Source organism: Balaenoptera physalus (genome assembly GCF_965194825.1).
Source record: "Balaenoptera physalus genome assembly, chromosome: 4".
Taxonomy (NCBI): domain Eukaryota; kingdom Metazoa; phylum Chordata; class Mammalia; order Artiodactyla; family Balaenopteridae; genus Balaenoptera; species Balaenoptera physalus.
The window spans coordinates 119,233,680-119,249,653 of NC_138891.1; the positions used below are offsets into that span (position 1 = coordinate 119,233,680).

The following is a 15,974-nucleotide window of genomic DNA, read 5'->3' on the forward strand; positions in this document are numbered from 1 at the left end:
GACTTTTTCTAGAGATCCTGGATTTAGATTACCTATCAAAAGATTCAGGATGCTTCAGTTGGCCTTTTCTGCATCTCTTATATTTCTCAACAATTCTGGGCAAACATACACAAAATTCAGGTTATTGTTTTACAGTTAAATTTCCAATTAAACTCTCTTTTGTCTGATACAAATTTAAGAGTCATTGCAAAAATTTTAAGTAAGATTTCAACTCCCTTAAATATTAAAACTGCAGATTAATAAATTGTTAGCATATTTAAAAAGTTAAACTTATTTTTGGTTTATTATGATCACAGATTCTTCAGGGATTCAAAGTTTCTTAAGCTTAAATTGAGAGCTTTGTATCACAAATCAAATCTTACTGACTGCCTTTGAGCCTTCTTTCGTAGGAATGTGAGTGATTTGGTAGTTTTAAATTAAGGATTATATCTATACATTTTTTAATGATTATTATCATGTTTTCTGAGATCTAAGATGACATAAATTTACTGCTATTTGGAAGCATTTTAATTTGTTCTTGTTTTCTTATTATCAGAAACAAATGTCTCTCTGGAGACCTCAAAATATGTTAAATAATATGTATACTTATTATCGTACTTGAAAATTTAATTAATTTATGAGTTAACCTTGCCATAATATTTACTTGCTAATCTCATGTTAATAACGAGTCTAGGAAAAGGACAAATCTATACATTTCAGAGTTTGCTTTAGAATGCATCAGGTTTTGCCTCAGTTCTTTAAATAAACTCTTAAAAATACAACGGTGGAAAGTCAATCATTATTATTCTGTACCTATAAATGAAAAAAAAAAGGCATTTGGTTGTGACATGACTTTGTTCCCCATGTCTCCCTTTCTAAAGTGTTTACTTTCTTCTTTCTGGCCATCCTAAATCTATCCTTATATAGAGAGCCCATCTGACCCCTCTCCCTATTCCTGGGCAGCTAGCCACATTCACAGCAGTGTATTACATGGCTTTGGGCTGTTCAATATAGCAAATTTCTGGGCCTACGTTTTCTCTCTTTAACTGGAGGGCAGCCACAATTTATTTTGTTTCCCTTATATCTGCTGTATCACCTACAACGTCCTGAATATTTTTTTCCTCATCAGTGTACACAATAAAATGAATACTTATTCACCAATTCTGTGATATATCTTCCTCTCTAGTGACACCAGGATGATGTGATGTTATGTCTAAATGGATCTCTATGTGTCAAGAGAAGTTCATAGAGTCTAGTACCCATATCAATATGTTGCTTAAGATAGCTCTCTCTTTAATTAATTCAGTTCAAAAAGTACTTATTGAGCATCTACTATATGCAGGACAAATGTAGATAGAGTAGAGAATAGAACTGACCGAAGTCTTTGCTTTCATAAAGCTTACATTCCAGTGGGGATCAGATGATAAGTAGGAAAAATAGGTGTGTGTGTGTGTGCTTGTGCACATGCAGGCATAACATCTGAGTATATCTGAGAGAAGAGCATTCTGGGCAGGGAGAACAGCAAGTGCAGAGGCCCTGAGTTGAGTGTGAAGGCATAGCACGGAAGATGTTACAGAGTTAATAAGGAGCCAGGTGACATCAGTCCTTAGTATTAGATTATAATAAGAAGCCACTGGACAATTTTGAGCATGATCTATAATTCTGTAAGATTCTGTAGCCCCTTTTTCTTCTTTTTGTCCCTTGGTGCACATCCTAAAAAAAGTATCAGTTTATAATCTGTATATGATGACAATCTTTCTACCCATATCACATATGTTTCATATATGTATAACTGAGAATGACATCATACAGATGTAGGAATAAGAAAACTTCCTATTACGTGATCACCTCCATAAAAGTTAGAAGCTAATTTGTAACTACTCAAATGCTTTGTACATACCATCATTCTTAGGTGTACACAGAACTAGTTTACTCTCTGAAATATTCTGATATTTATTTATTTTTATTATTTTAATTGAAGTATAGTTGATTTACAATATTATATTAGCTTCAGGTGTACAGAAACATGCTGATATTTAAACAGAAATGTTTCCAGAGACATCTTGAAAGTAAGCAAATGGGCTTTTTAAAATCATTTTTGTGATTATTTACATACTTCTTTCCCATGCATGTATTTTAAAATTTAAAACAAAAAAGCAATTGTGTCTAACACACATTTTAACACACATGTCCTCAGTATCTACTCAGTGTTAGGTGAATCATTTTCACAGTTGTGTAAATATTTCAGAAACACACACACACACACAGACACAAAACCCAAAAAAACATTTTACCAGGGAATTAGGTATTATATGTACCTATTGAAACATTTTCTTTATGTTTAAAATTTAAAAATATTTATTTCATTATGAGGGAAATTACTTAGCAAAAATAAAGCAATAAAAGCAAATATTGCTAGGCTGCTTTTTCATTCACAAATCCTAACTTCATACAGACAATCAATCAATCATTAAAATTACAAAGATTATGTGATGAATGAGAAGAGCCTTTGTGCTTAACCTATCGGGAATTTTCCCATCCCTTTCTTCCCAGAGTATATCTTACTAGTTTGGGGGAAATTTTTACCTGTTTCCATGTTGTTCTCAGGCAGTTATCAATAGTAAAACAGGTGTGACCTAACCTGACACAATCATCTATTTCTGTAAATATCATGTTTAGTGTAAGTGTGACTAAGCAACTGAAACTAAAGTAATTGAAATTCCTTATTGGAATTATCTGCATTCCTTAAAGAGGTATAGCTTTATTTTCCTTTTCTTAAGTGAGATTTAAGTGTATAAGTCTGGAGTAATCTGCATCTATATTTACTGACATGGAAAAATCCACTTTGCAGAAAGAAACAGTGAGAACAAGAGAAAAAAGTACAAATGAGAAGAGGATTTACAGACACATATAAAGGAGTCAGAGAACAGAAAGAGAGAGACAGACAGACAGAGAGACAAACAGACAGCTAGTGAGAGATAGATAAATACAGAAGCAAAGAAAGACATTTATTTTCCCAATTCTAACCTACTCTACTGTCTCCCCCAGCCACATAAACAAATAAAATTCTTTGTGTTTAAAGAAATTTGAGAAGAATTCCTGTTATCTGCAACCAAAACAAATGAAACAGAAATTAATACTAGAAATTATGTTGGAAAAAGAAGACCCTAAAATGGAAAACTGGCTGTGTTGAGGTGGGCTAAGTTACAAGGATGATTCCATCATCCCAGGATGGAAATTGGCAGCCTTTGTTACACCACAAGAAGCATATCTTTGGGTTTCATGTGCTTACTGAGGCTGGAGCTATAGGAGACTTGCTGGAAAATATCAGAATTCTTGGAGTTGATTTAAATCCTTTCCTTCAGTAAGGTCCTGAACAAACATCACAAGCTTTTATATAAACTGGCCCATTGAAAATTAGAAAGGGCATAGCCATTTTGAGTTTATTTTTGTGTATGGTATGAGGGAGTGTTCTAATGTCATTGATTTAATGCTGCTGTCCAGCTTTCCCAACATCACTTGCTGAAGAGACTGTCCTTTCTCCATTGTATATTCTTGTCTCCTTTTTTGAAGAGTAATTGACCATAGATGTGTGGGTTTATTTTGGGGCTCTCTATTCTGTTCCATTGATCCGTATATCTGTTTTTGTGCCCATACTATGCTGTTTTGATTACTGTAGCTTTGTAGTATTGTCTGAAGTCTGAGAGTGTTATGCCTTCAGCTTTGTTCTTTTTTCCTCAGAATTGCTTTGGCAATTCCAGGTCTTTTGTGGTTCCATATACATTTTAGGATTATTTTTTCTAGTTCTGTGAAAAATGTCATGGGTAATTTGATAGGGATTGCATTAAATCTGTAAATTGCTTTGGGTAGTATAGCCATTTTAACAATATTAATTCTTCCAATACAAGAGCATGGGATATCTTTCCATTTCTTTGAATCATCTTCAGTTTCCTTTATCAGTATTTTATAATTCTCAGCTTTCACCTCCTTAGATCCATATTCTCTCCAATACTTTGTGAACTAAAGCAATGACAGTGTGAGTGGAACAGAAAATAAAACAGCTGATTCACTTTGTTATACAGCAGCAAGTAACACAACAATGTAAAGCAATTATACTCCAATAAAGATGTTAAAATAAATAAATAAATAAATAAAATAAAGTGCAGGGAACCACAAAAAAAAAAAAGAAAAGGGAAAAAACAGATTTAGGCTGTATTTAGAAGACAAAATATATGCAAAGATGTCATGGGTAAGAAGGAGAAGTAAGGATGACTGAATATTTACTTATTAATATGTATCAATATAATAAGTATAATATTTCAATTTGCTTATAATTTTTGTTTCCCTGATTGCTGAAGAGATTAAACATTTTTTTTTATGGTTACTGACCATACACTTACATGTCATTTGCCCATTTTTCTATTTTGTTCGTGTGTGTATGTTTTAGGGCATGGTGCACAGAATTGTTGAGGGACCTTATTTATTATTTCTCTTCCTCTCCTCATTTAGCTTGGGACAAAACCTTAGGAACTGGTTATTTTTCAGGAAGCATTAATTATGTGATTCCTCAATGGTCTTGGATTGTTGGCAAGAGAAAGAGAAGACAGAGAGAGAGAGAGGAGTTGAAGAAATGAGAAAGAACTATCCCATAGACCTGTCTGTATCAGTTTGAATTCTCTAAATTTTGACTAACAAAATCTAATTTCAATTCATTTGAGCAAAAAAATAACTTATTAGCTTATAGAACTTAAATTCCAGTGACAGCCTGAGCTGTATATCCAGGGACTCAAATGAAATCCTCGTGACACAGTTTCTTTCTGACTACTTGCTCTTCTTGCTTCTGAGTTTGATCGATTCTTAGAGATGTTCTCCTTTATTCAGAGGGAAAAGATAGTTGTTAGTAAGTCCAGATTTATATCCTCCCAACTCCACTTCTAGGGAAAAACATTGCTCCTCTCTTCTGGTCCCTTAAGTGAAAAATCCAAACAACCGTCTACATCAACATGATTGACTTGACTTGTGTGATGTTGGGCAAATAACTTAATTTTCTCTATCTTACCTGTAAGGTAGGAGTAATAATTATAAAAATAATAACAAAAGTAATAGCTGCCTGATAGTGTTGTGAGGAATGTGAGTTAATTTATGTAAAACTTGGCAAATATAAGGTGCTTGGCAAATATGAAGTTCTGTAAAAAGATAAGCTTCTGCAATCTACCATAACCCACTCATGCTCAGCACACATAACAGTGTATATTAGTAGCAATAGTAATAATAGTAATAATTATTATTATAGCAATTGTTATTTAATTAATTAATTTATTTATTTATAAATTTTTAATACAAATTTTAAAGGTTACTTTCCATTTACACTTATTACAAAATATTGGCTATACTCTCTGTGTTGTACAATACATCCTTGAGCCTATCTTACTTCTAATAGTTTGTAGCTCCCACTCCCTCATCCCCACCCCTATGTTATTATAGCAATTGTTTTAAGCTATCCAGAATGCCTTATGATCATCATCCTTGAATTAACAGTACCAGTCAGCTTTAGGAAATCCTCTCTTTCTATATGCTGTCATATTGGAGCTGCCAATCATGCTGTCACTTTTTTCACAGGGTTTTAGATTAGCCAAGTGATGTAGACTGGCTCAGATGCAATACTGAATCTCCTAGACATAATGATTATTCTAAAAGATGGGCATGTTCTGTCCAGAGACCATTCCCCAAATTTTCTAAACAGGAAGTGAATGAAGGTAGCTTTTAATTCATCTTTGATCAAAAGCCCTAAATATGTAGAAGTGAAACCATACAAGGTTTTGTTTCTGCTATATGGAGGTAGTTGGTCTGAAAGGGTTGAGAGGGAGATTATGGTATTTTTGCCCAATTCCAGTCCCTAAAACCCAGTTTTTGGTTCTTTTGATTTTATTTTTAGCTATTTTATTATTTTTCCCAGTCATGTTCGTAACAAAATTCCATTGTTTCTTAGGCTATGATGAGCAATATTTCATTGCTCAAAACCAGAAGTGACTGGAATAAGGTAGGATGTTATTATAGCTAATGAATTATATACAGTTTGATAAATGTCTTACAGAGAGCTAGTCATAGAAAACTAATTCTGAGAAATCCCCAGAGATCATTGAGACAAATATCCTCTTAGATATAGATAAGTAAATTAGTCTTGGAGAGGGTACATTAGCTTTTGATTTCAAGAAGAATCCAGCTGGCTATATCAAGCAGATCTTTAGATAATGCTAATATCTAGTGTGGCAATAGAAGGAGAGGTTTGGAGGAGAGGCATGAATTATGGGTCCATGGTCCAGACTATAAGAAATTCTGGGAACTGATTCTTATAAACCTAATGCAGAAGATCAAATTCACAAACGAAAATGTCTGTATCTTAATTTAGAATAGGAGATGGACTTTGATTGTAAGACATACCAGCCATCTAAGAAGACACTCAATTTCCTGTGTATTCATTGGTTATCATACATAAATGTATTATCTAATTCTTTATGCTGAGAAAGACTTTAAGCAATGACATCTCAGTGGCACCAAGCATACCCAGTACCCAGACCTTGGTTTCTATACCACTCTCTACTAAATACGTCTGATATGGCTGATTCTGGGATTGAGGCTGGGAAATACAAGATGTGCCTGGAGTGCCTTGTGGTTTGAGAAAGTAAGAAAGAGCTCAAAAAAGAAAAAAAGATGGGGTAATTGTCCAAAGGACAAGAGGTGCCAACCTGAAAGACCCCAGTAGCCAGAGCAACAAAAAAATGTAAGCAACAAAATAAATAATGTAGTATTGGATTATAAACCAAAGTATAAAATAATTACACATGACTCCATATAGGTATAAATAAATGCTTGATAAGTAAACAGGGAGAAGAGTCAAATCTTTCTTGAAGAATATATTCAAATAATGTATGTAGGTTCTTTCTCCTATAGGTGGTGGAATTTAATTCTCGTCTGACCCCCTACACTTGAGGATGGGCTAGACTTAACCACTTGTTTCCAAAGTATAGAGTAGGGAATGGGGAAAAAAAGTAACTTTTTAGTGCAGAAACCTAGAAAACACTACCTTAACCAAATGATAAAAGCTAACATTCTTAGTGATTTCATGTGAATATCATCTAATACCTGATATGATGTTACAAGTATGGTGCTTCACCTAGTTGGCATTTTTGAAAAATATAACTTCAGTTTAATCATGAGAAAAACAGAAAACAACCTCAGATCAGAAGACATTCTATGGGATACTTGGCCAGTACTCCTCAAAAAGCTAGAGGAGAAAACATCTCTAATTAATGTTTTTACTCTCAATTTATTTTAGACAGTAATTTGAGCCTTTGAGCGCTAGGATTTTATTTTTACTTTGCACTCAAGTTGGAAAAAATCATACTGGAGACAATTTATGTTGCATTTCAACTTTGCAACAAGCTCAACACATAATCTAAGGTGATTTCTATAGTAACTAAAAAAAAAAAAGAATATGGTTCTTATGATGAATGGTTGGTGTCATTATGAATATAACTATTATTATATTACATCTAATGAAAAGCAGTTTCCTTCTGAAAAGTGAAAGGTGCTTAATAAAGTCATGTGTAATTTGCCACCATTATTCAAATAAGACCACGCTGGGAAGGAAACTCTGAAACCACCCACTGGCTAAGTCTGGGAAGACCTCCTGACTCTCCATCTGCTAGCATTTATGAAAGTAGAAATGCCAATGCTTCCTTTGTCTCTTTCTACTAATTTCAGATCATACTGTTGAACAGTGACCGCAATAAGGGATGACAGGACAGATTCTGCACTCTCCTATGCAGTGCCAGAAAAAGAAGCAACTAAGGAGAAGAACGTTATTGATGCAGTTTCTGTGTATTTTGATCCAAACACAATCACATTTAACAAAAGCACCCCTATAGTCAAAAAAGGCAGTTCATAAATTAATGAAAATATTTGTTAAGAATATTCAACTACTTTTACTACTTTGATGAACATTTATTTTGGAATAATTTTAGGCTTATAGAAAATTTGCCAAGATCATGCAGAAAGTTCCTGTGTACCCCCTCAGCCAGTTTCCCCAGTGGTTAACATTTTACATTTTACATTTACATTTTACATTATTATAGTACATTTGTCAAAACTGGGACACTGACATTGGTACATGACTGTTCACTTCTTAACTAAACTCCAGACTTTATTTGGATTTCACCAGCAATTAGTAGTCAATTCTCCAGTCTCTCTGGTCTGTGAGAGACCAAACATATTTCAAAAGCAGCTCTTACCCTCAGACCAGAGAGACCAGTCTCTCTGGTCTGAGCAGTAAGAGCTGCTTTTGAAATATGTTTGAACATATGGACTGAGCAGATTTATCAGATAAAGAGATTCAAGATATAATTTTTATAAAAATCCAAGTAATATTAAAAGCACTAGCAATTGTAGTCAAATCAAGCCTTGGTAGTAAAGCTATTATAAAACTTATGCAGTACTCATAATTCTCAAAAAGTAGGCTGCTGTTGCTCTATTTATCTTTATGATTCTCTGCAGAGAGTTCTTCTCTGAAGAACCTGAAATATGTTATATTAGGTGATCTCTGAGAATTGAGTTTCTAGGATTATTTGTGCATCTTGTTGCTTAAACTGATGCTGCTATGAAAAATCAATTAATTAAACAAGTAAGCAAATTAAATTGGGTTTTTATAAATCTTTTCTTCATCTGCTTTGTATATGTTCTTTTTTCAGTAATAAACAAGTAGGGGTTTTGTAATAAAAATTAGTAAAAAATATTTTTAATACACAAAATTGAATAAGACTTCCATCAGTTAACTGACTAAATAGTGTTAAACAGAAATATTGAGCTCATTAATGCTCACACTTAGCTAGAATTCAGAGGATCTGGGGGACTCCAAGGTTAATCCAAAAACTCCAAACATATTTGGAAAGAAGATATGCTATATACCCTTAAAAATAAGCAATGCAATTTGGCTGTACTGAATCCTTTCATTCTATTATTTTCTGGAGCCAAATTTGCTGCTAGAACTTTTTGTTTCCAACAAACTTTTACCGTTGCTGATAAAAGAGCTTACTTATTTTTAACTCTAAATCAAGCAAGAACAAACTTTGTCCAAAAATCACAGGAAATTCAATACTTGAATGTCCCTTCATGACCTCCAATGTAACTTGTACAAAGTAGAACTTATCATTTACTAATTTCCTCAAATGCTACAAACCTATAAACAACACTGCCATTATTCTATTGTTTAAATGCGAAAAATCTTGGAGAAACTTAGAGAAACTTTTCCTTTTTTTATCAATCTTTAAAAAAAAAAAAATCACCAAAGTTACCTACTTATCTTTTGAGATATCTTTTGGAATCACAGCTTCTTTGCCATTCTGTGCACAACCACCACCACCCAGGAATTAAGCTTCTTATTTCTGGACCATCAGTTGATCCTCCTAGTCTCAATCTGTCTAGTGAGATTGTCTATTTAAACAATTGAGATTGTCATCCATCTGGAAACTTACCTTTCTTTTATCTAAATGTTCATATCGAGACTCTATCCATTCAGTCTACTACTGAATTGTCTTTGACCCATTACACTTATAATCAGCACAATGAAATTTACCATTACTTAATGATTGCTATTTATGTACTATTAAAGTTTTATCTTCAAATAGATTATGAAGACTTGAGTAGTTGAGGCCATGTCTTTTATCCTGCTGTCTCTCTCATAGTGCTAGTATAGTTCTAGGATCAATAAATATTTGCCTGATCACAAAAGCTATTTTAGTGCCTCAGGGAGTTTTATTATTTATGAGTGATAGCAGACATGGTTTATTTCAAATTCTCATTTGAGGTGCAAAGAATGGTGAAGATGAAGATAAAAAATCAGTACCAGTGTAAGTAATTTTCCTTCCAGTTTAGCCTATCAAAATAAGGACCTTGTTGTGGTGTATATGTGCAGGATGCAAGGAAATATGATGGAACAAAAAGCTCTTTGGTTTTTATCCAGACCCTACCAGTAAGTTCAAGCAAGCAAGCAAACAAGTTTGGCTAGTACCTCCTTTTCATAGTGAACAGTCTCATTTTATAAAGTGGTTAGAAAGTACGTAATTATAACATGATGGGGCTAGGTAAGACTTTCCCCCTTCTACTCTCAGAAATTGTCCCAAAGCAACAGAAATAAGAAGACAGCATGCAAAATGAACTAAACACAAATTGACAAAATTCAATACAACAAGGGGATATCTGAAACTCTAAATCACAAAATGGCTGCCTAAATCTATGAAGAAAATAAACAGTAGTTCAGGAAGATGCTAAAAGAGGGTACCTACAGCTGCAGATATCATTTTAAAAAAGCCCTTTAGCATATGTCATCTAAAAAGTGGTATGTCTGGGGTATAAATCCAATAGTTGGAAGATCCCCTGTGCTTGAGCTAATTTCAAAGAAAAGCTAAGACGATGAAGCTCAACAGTAAAACATTTAAGACATACGCAGGAAGCAGTCTGCTATTGAGGCTGGCAGGGATCAGAGAGATTGAATTCTGAGTAACTCTATAGCTGTCAACCTCAGCTGATTGGGCCAAGGAGGATAGAAGGGTCATAAGGGCCAAGGGAATTCATTTGCATAAACAACCCTGAGGTAGTAGGAAAATACCTGCTTACTTTGTAATATAGTCCTGGCCTTTGCCTATATGAAATTTTTGTAAATATGGGCTCCAGGAGAAAAACTCTCACATTAGCTGGAATAAAGTGAATAAAGAGGAGTCAAAACTAATGTAACACAAGGGGGAAAAATGATATGAAAATTAAAAAGTATAAAGGATTATAGAAAAGTGATTCATATGTAATTCAAACAAAGAGGATTAAAATATGCACAGTTTGTATCACAGAAGGAAAATAAATGAAATAACGTAACAGAAAAAAGTTAAAATGAAGTTGACAGAATTACAAATGAATCAGAGAAGAACAGATCTATGTGTTGATCCAGGAAAACTAAACAGATAATTCATGAGGAAAATTGCTTGTAGACAGACTGAAAAAAATTAAAATAAAAATTTCTATGAGAAGAAATAATCAGACTCATTTCACATTTCTCCAGCACCGAAGACTAGAAAATAGTGGAACAATGCCATGAATAACTTATGGAAATAAGTGTACACAAAGCCAATGTATGTGCATATATAAAAGCAGTGAGAAACATTTTGAGTATATAGGAACTCAGGAAACATTGTTCTCAGGAAGCTATCTTGTAGAAACCACTTGAGAACCAACTTTAAACAACCAAGATATGAATTGAGAAACAATAGTAAATGGATCATGCACAGTATTAAACACCAATAAATCAAGAAATTACATTTACAGAAAAGAATATCAATATTGTAAACCTGACACAGTCAAAATGATACAAAATAGTAGTATTCGGTAAGAAAAGGGAATGAGAAGCTCATAGGTAGTGTAATCACACTAATTTTCTCACTTTAAGGCTAAGAATCTGAAGAGCTCATTTATTATTTTTTAATTTAATACAAAATTATAAAATCAAAGGTAAATAACAAAACCAACTAGTGTTAAGTGGTGGAAAAAAGGAACGAGAAGAGGAAGAGAGAATCAATGTATAATTACATCATTGCTTCTTCTAGGGAGTCAATAAACATCACAGTAAGTACAGAAGAATTAGTCTGTTATTAAAAAAAAATTACTCAGATTTGAAAAGGAAGGGAATTCTGACACATGCTACAACATGAATGAACTTTGAGGACAATATGCTACGTGAAACAAGCCAGTCACAAAAAGATAAATACTGTATCTTTCCACTTATATGAGGTACTTAGAGTAGTGGAATTCAGAGACAGAAAGTAGAATGGTGTTTGCCTGGGGCTAGGGTGAGGGGGAAATGGGAGGTTATTGTCTGACAGGCATAGAGTTTTAGTTTGTGAAGATGAAAAAGATTCTGGAGATGGATGGTGGTGATGGTTGCACAACAATATGATTATAGTTAATGCCATTGAGTATACACTTAAAAATGGTTAAAATGGTAAATTTTAAATTTTGTATATTTTACCACAATTTGAAAAATAATTAAAAAAATATAAGTAGTAAACAACTCTGGAGTATTTACCATGAAGGTAATGAAACATGCTTCAAGGTCCCTCTTCTGCACACTTTCTACATTTTGTTGTGATTCATTTCCTAATTCTAAAAAAATTTTCACTTGCCTCGTTATTTTGTTTCATTACTTTTTTTTCTTGAAGAAGTTCCTTCAAATTTTATAAGCTTTAGGTTCCACAAAACCTGGATCTACTTCTGGTTTTAAAGGTAAATATCAGAAAAAAAAAATACACAAGTCATGTGTGCGCACACACACACACAGCAAAAAGTCATTAAATACATAATAGGACTGTTTGAAAAACTATACAAATAGAATAATTATATATATAATACATACATATATGAAGAACTAAGATGAAACATATCTTGATTTTAAAAACTGTAAGTGGACCAAACTCACTTTTTTTTTTCATGGAAAGGCATTTTATTTTAAATATAGCAGTGTGTACATGTCAATCCCAAACTCCCATTCCATCCCTCCTCCCCACGCTTCCCCCCTGGTAACCGTAAGTTCATTCTCTAAGTCTGTGAGTCTTTTTCTGTTTTGTATATAAGTTCATTTGTATCATTTTTTTTTAGATTCTGCATATAAGTGATATCATATGATATTTGTCTTTCTCTGTCTGACTTACTTCACTTAGTATGATAATCTCCAGATCCAACCATGTTGCTGCAAATGGCATTATTTCATTGTTTTTAATGAATGAGTAATATTCCATTGTATATATGTACCACATCTTCTTTATCCATTCCTCTGTTGATGGACATTTAGGTTGCTTCCATGTCTTGGCTATTGTAAACAGTGCTGCAACGAACATTGGGATGCATGTATCTTTTTGAACCATGTTTTTCTCCGAATATATGCCCAAGAGTGGGATTGCTGGATCATATGGTAGCTCTATTTTTAGTTTTTTAAGGAACCTCCATACTGTTCTCAACAGTGGCAAATTACAATTTACATTCCCACCAACAGTGTAGGAGGGTTCCCTTTTCTCCACACCCTCTCCAGTATTTATTGTTTGCAGATTTTTTGGTGATGGCCATTCTGAGTGGTGTGAGGTGATATCTCATTTTAGTTTTGATTTTCATTTCTCTAATAATTAGTGATGTTGAGCATCTTTTCATGTGCCTCTTGGCCATCTGTATGTCTTCTTTGGAGAAATATCTTTTTAGGTCTTCTGCCCATTTTCTGATTGGGTTTTTTTGTTTTTGGATATTGAGCTACAATGAGCTGCTTGTAAATTTTGGAGACCAATCCCTTGTTGGTCACATCGTTTGCAAATATTTTCTCCCATTCTGTGGGTTGTCTTTTTGTTTTGTTTATGGTTTCCTTTGCTGTGCAAAAGCTTTTGAGTTTAATTAGGTCCCATTTGTTTACTTTTGTCTTAATTTCCATTACTCTGGGAGATGGATAGAAAAAGATATTGCTGCGATTTATGTCAAAGAGTGTTCTGCCTATGTTTTCCTCTAAGAGTTTTATAGTATCTGGTCTTACATTTAGGTTTTTAATCCATTTTGAGTTTATTTTTGTGTACGGTGTTAGTGTTCTAATTTCATTTTTTACATGTAGCTGTCCAGTTTTCCCAGCACCATTTATTGAAGAGACTGTCTTTCCTCCATTTCATAGTCTTGTCTCCTTTGTCATAGATTAATTAATTAATTAATAAGTGCATGGGTTTATTTCTGGGCTTTCTATCCTGTTCCATTGATCTATATTTCTGTTTCTGTGCCGGTACCATACTGGTTTGAAGACCGTAGCTGATTCCTTCAGCTCCGTTTTTTCTTTCTCAAGATTGCTTTGGCTATTCAGGGTCTTCTGTGTCTCCATAAAAATTTTAAGATTTTTGAATCATTATAAATATTAATCTTTATAGTGTGTACCAGAGAATCTCCTAAAACCAAATGACCCAGAGAGATTGAAAGTGAAAGATGGGTAATGTGTAGCAGACAAATGAAAATCAAAAATAAATCAGTCACAATCTTAACATCAGACCAGGCAAAATCCAAAGGAAAAAGCAGTAGACAACAAAAGTATACTACTATATAATGAATGAGTGAAATCCACAGTGAACATCTAACAGATAACTTTCTATGCACAAAAAAAGATATAGCATCAATAATCAACCAGAAAAAAACCTAAAGAAAATACCTGAAGAAAGTGGTATGAATGCATTAGTGGTCGATAACTTTTATTCACCTTACATGCTCAAGGAGTCATAAAATAAGTTCCAAAATGTAGACTTATGTATTAAAATTGAGATGTGCTAATTGATATAAAGTTAACTTTGTTCCCTGAGTATAAGAGCAAGCCTAAATTTTCTAGTACCCATGGAATATTCACATTAGCATGGGCACACACACACACGCACACACACACACACACTAATTGCTGAAACCAGAGTGGTAAGTAAATGGGGAACTATGATTGTCCTGAGGCCAAATGCTATTATCAGGAACCTCGAATTTGGGGTAAATTAATGACCTCTTGGGTCTTCACAAGATGGACAGTTAAATCTGAGAGCCCTGCACAAGATTGGGGACATCTAAGATACTATAAGCTCAGTGAGAATCTTGGTTAAAACAGCAGCAAGAGTAACAAATGGAACCAGAAGGAGATCTGTCTGTCTCTGCTACAGCTCTGGGTAGAGTAAAAATAATATTTGCTGAACCTGATAAGCATAGGCCTGCCTCATTAATTTACACCACCTGAACTGGTCAGGGGCCCCTCAATTTGAGAAATGAATTTAAAGTTCCAGTTTATTGGTATCCAGGTACTAGCAGAGGCAACCTCAATTCTTCTCTGGAAATCCTTTATCTAGTAGCACAGGAATTTCAAAGATTAAAGCCAGCAAATAGACTTAATTCTTAACAAATGACAAATACACAATGAAACAAGTTATGATCAGGAAACAATAGAAGCAACAGGAAAATAATTTGGTTTATCACATGCTGGAATAACTAGACAAGAAAAAAATAAAATAAATATGTATAGAACATTTAAGGCAATATAACTTATTGGGAAAATGGTCAAGTATCAAAAGACTATAATTGCTAAAATGTCTAGCTATGCAGAACCAGCAATAGCTTGCCACAGATATAAACATTACGTTAATAATAAGTATAGGATGCTCCCCACCATTAGGAAATTTTCAAAGCACAAAATGATGAAGAAATTCAACTAAAGGACTCTATAAACTAAACTTTATATGGCAAAAACAAATCTTCCCCCTCCATTCCTGACGGACCGAATTGCAATTCTATTGCTTTTCTTCTAAGAGGCACTGATAATCTCTTATCCAGGAAAATCACCCTTTGAAACTACAATCTAAATACTAGCCTTTGCTTTCTCTTGCCAAATTCAACTAAAAATCATGTAAAGGTAATTTTGACATTACTTATGAGACTAATAACGATAGAGGTGTACACCCTTGGCTATCGTCACAGCTACTATGGCCTGGAGACACATTTCCAAGTTTAAAAAATGGCTTATGAGTGTGTTATCTGTCCAACAATTACATCTCTTTGCAATGTACTATATAAACTTTACAGTTGGTGAAAAACATTAATAAGCTTCTTGTAAACTGAGATTACATGGAAAAGGAAAATAACATTTTAGTGTTGCCTTGTGGGTCTCTTTCCTTTTATTTCTCTGAGTCAGCAGCATATACAGGCTCATGTCGTTGAGTGGGTAGCCAAACTCTGCCAACCTTTTGCCCAATGTTAAATTCCTATTTGACAAAGAATCTAGGGCCTTTTTTTGAAAAACAAATGTTGGCTCATGTTTACAGTCTTAACAAGTGACAAAACATTGCTCAAATGGAAAAACTTTAATTTGAAAATACAATCAATGCAAACAGCTCCTTCATACAGACTTCAAG

At 33.8% G+C, this 15,974-nt stretch overlaps 1 long non-coding RNA gene across 1 annotated transcript in view; it reads left to right on the plus strand.

Moving 5' to 3' along the window:
- The window catches only part of LOC309660142, a 40,485-nt gene extending 24,634 nt beyond the window's left edge, over positions 1-15,851 (plus strand). Inside the window, exon 3 of the long non-coding RNA XR_014263197.1 lies at positions 4,489-15,851. This is a non-coding gene — a long non-coding RNA (uncharacterized lncRNA). The remainder of the gene's footprint in view (positions 1-4,488) is intronic.
- Positions 15,852-15,974: the final 123 nt, after the last annotated feature.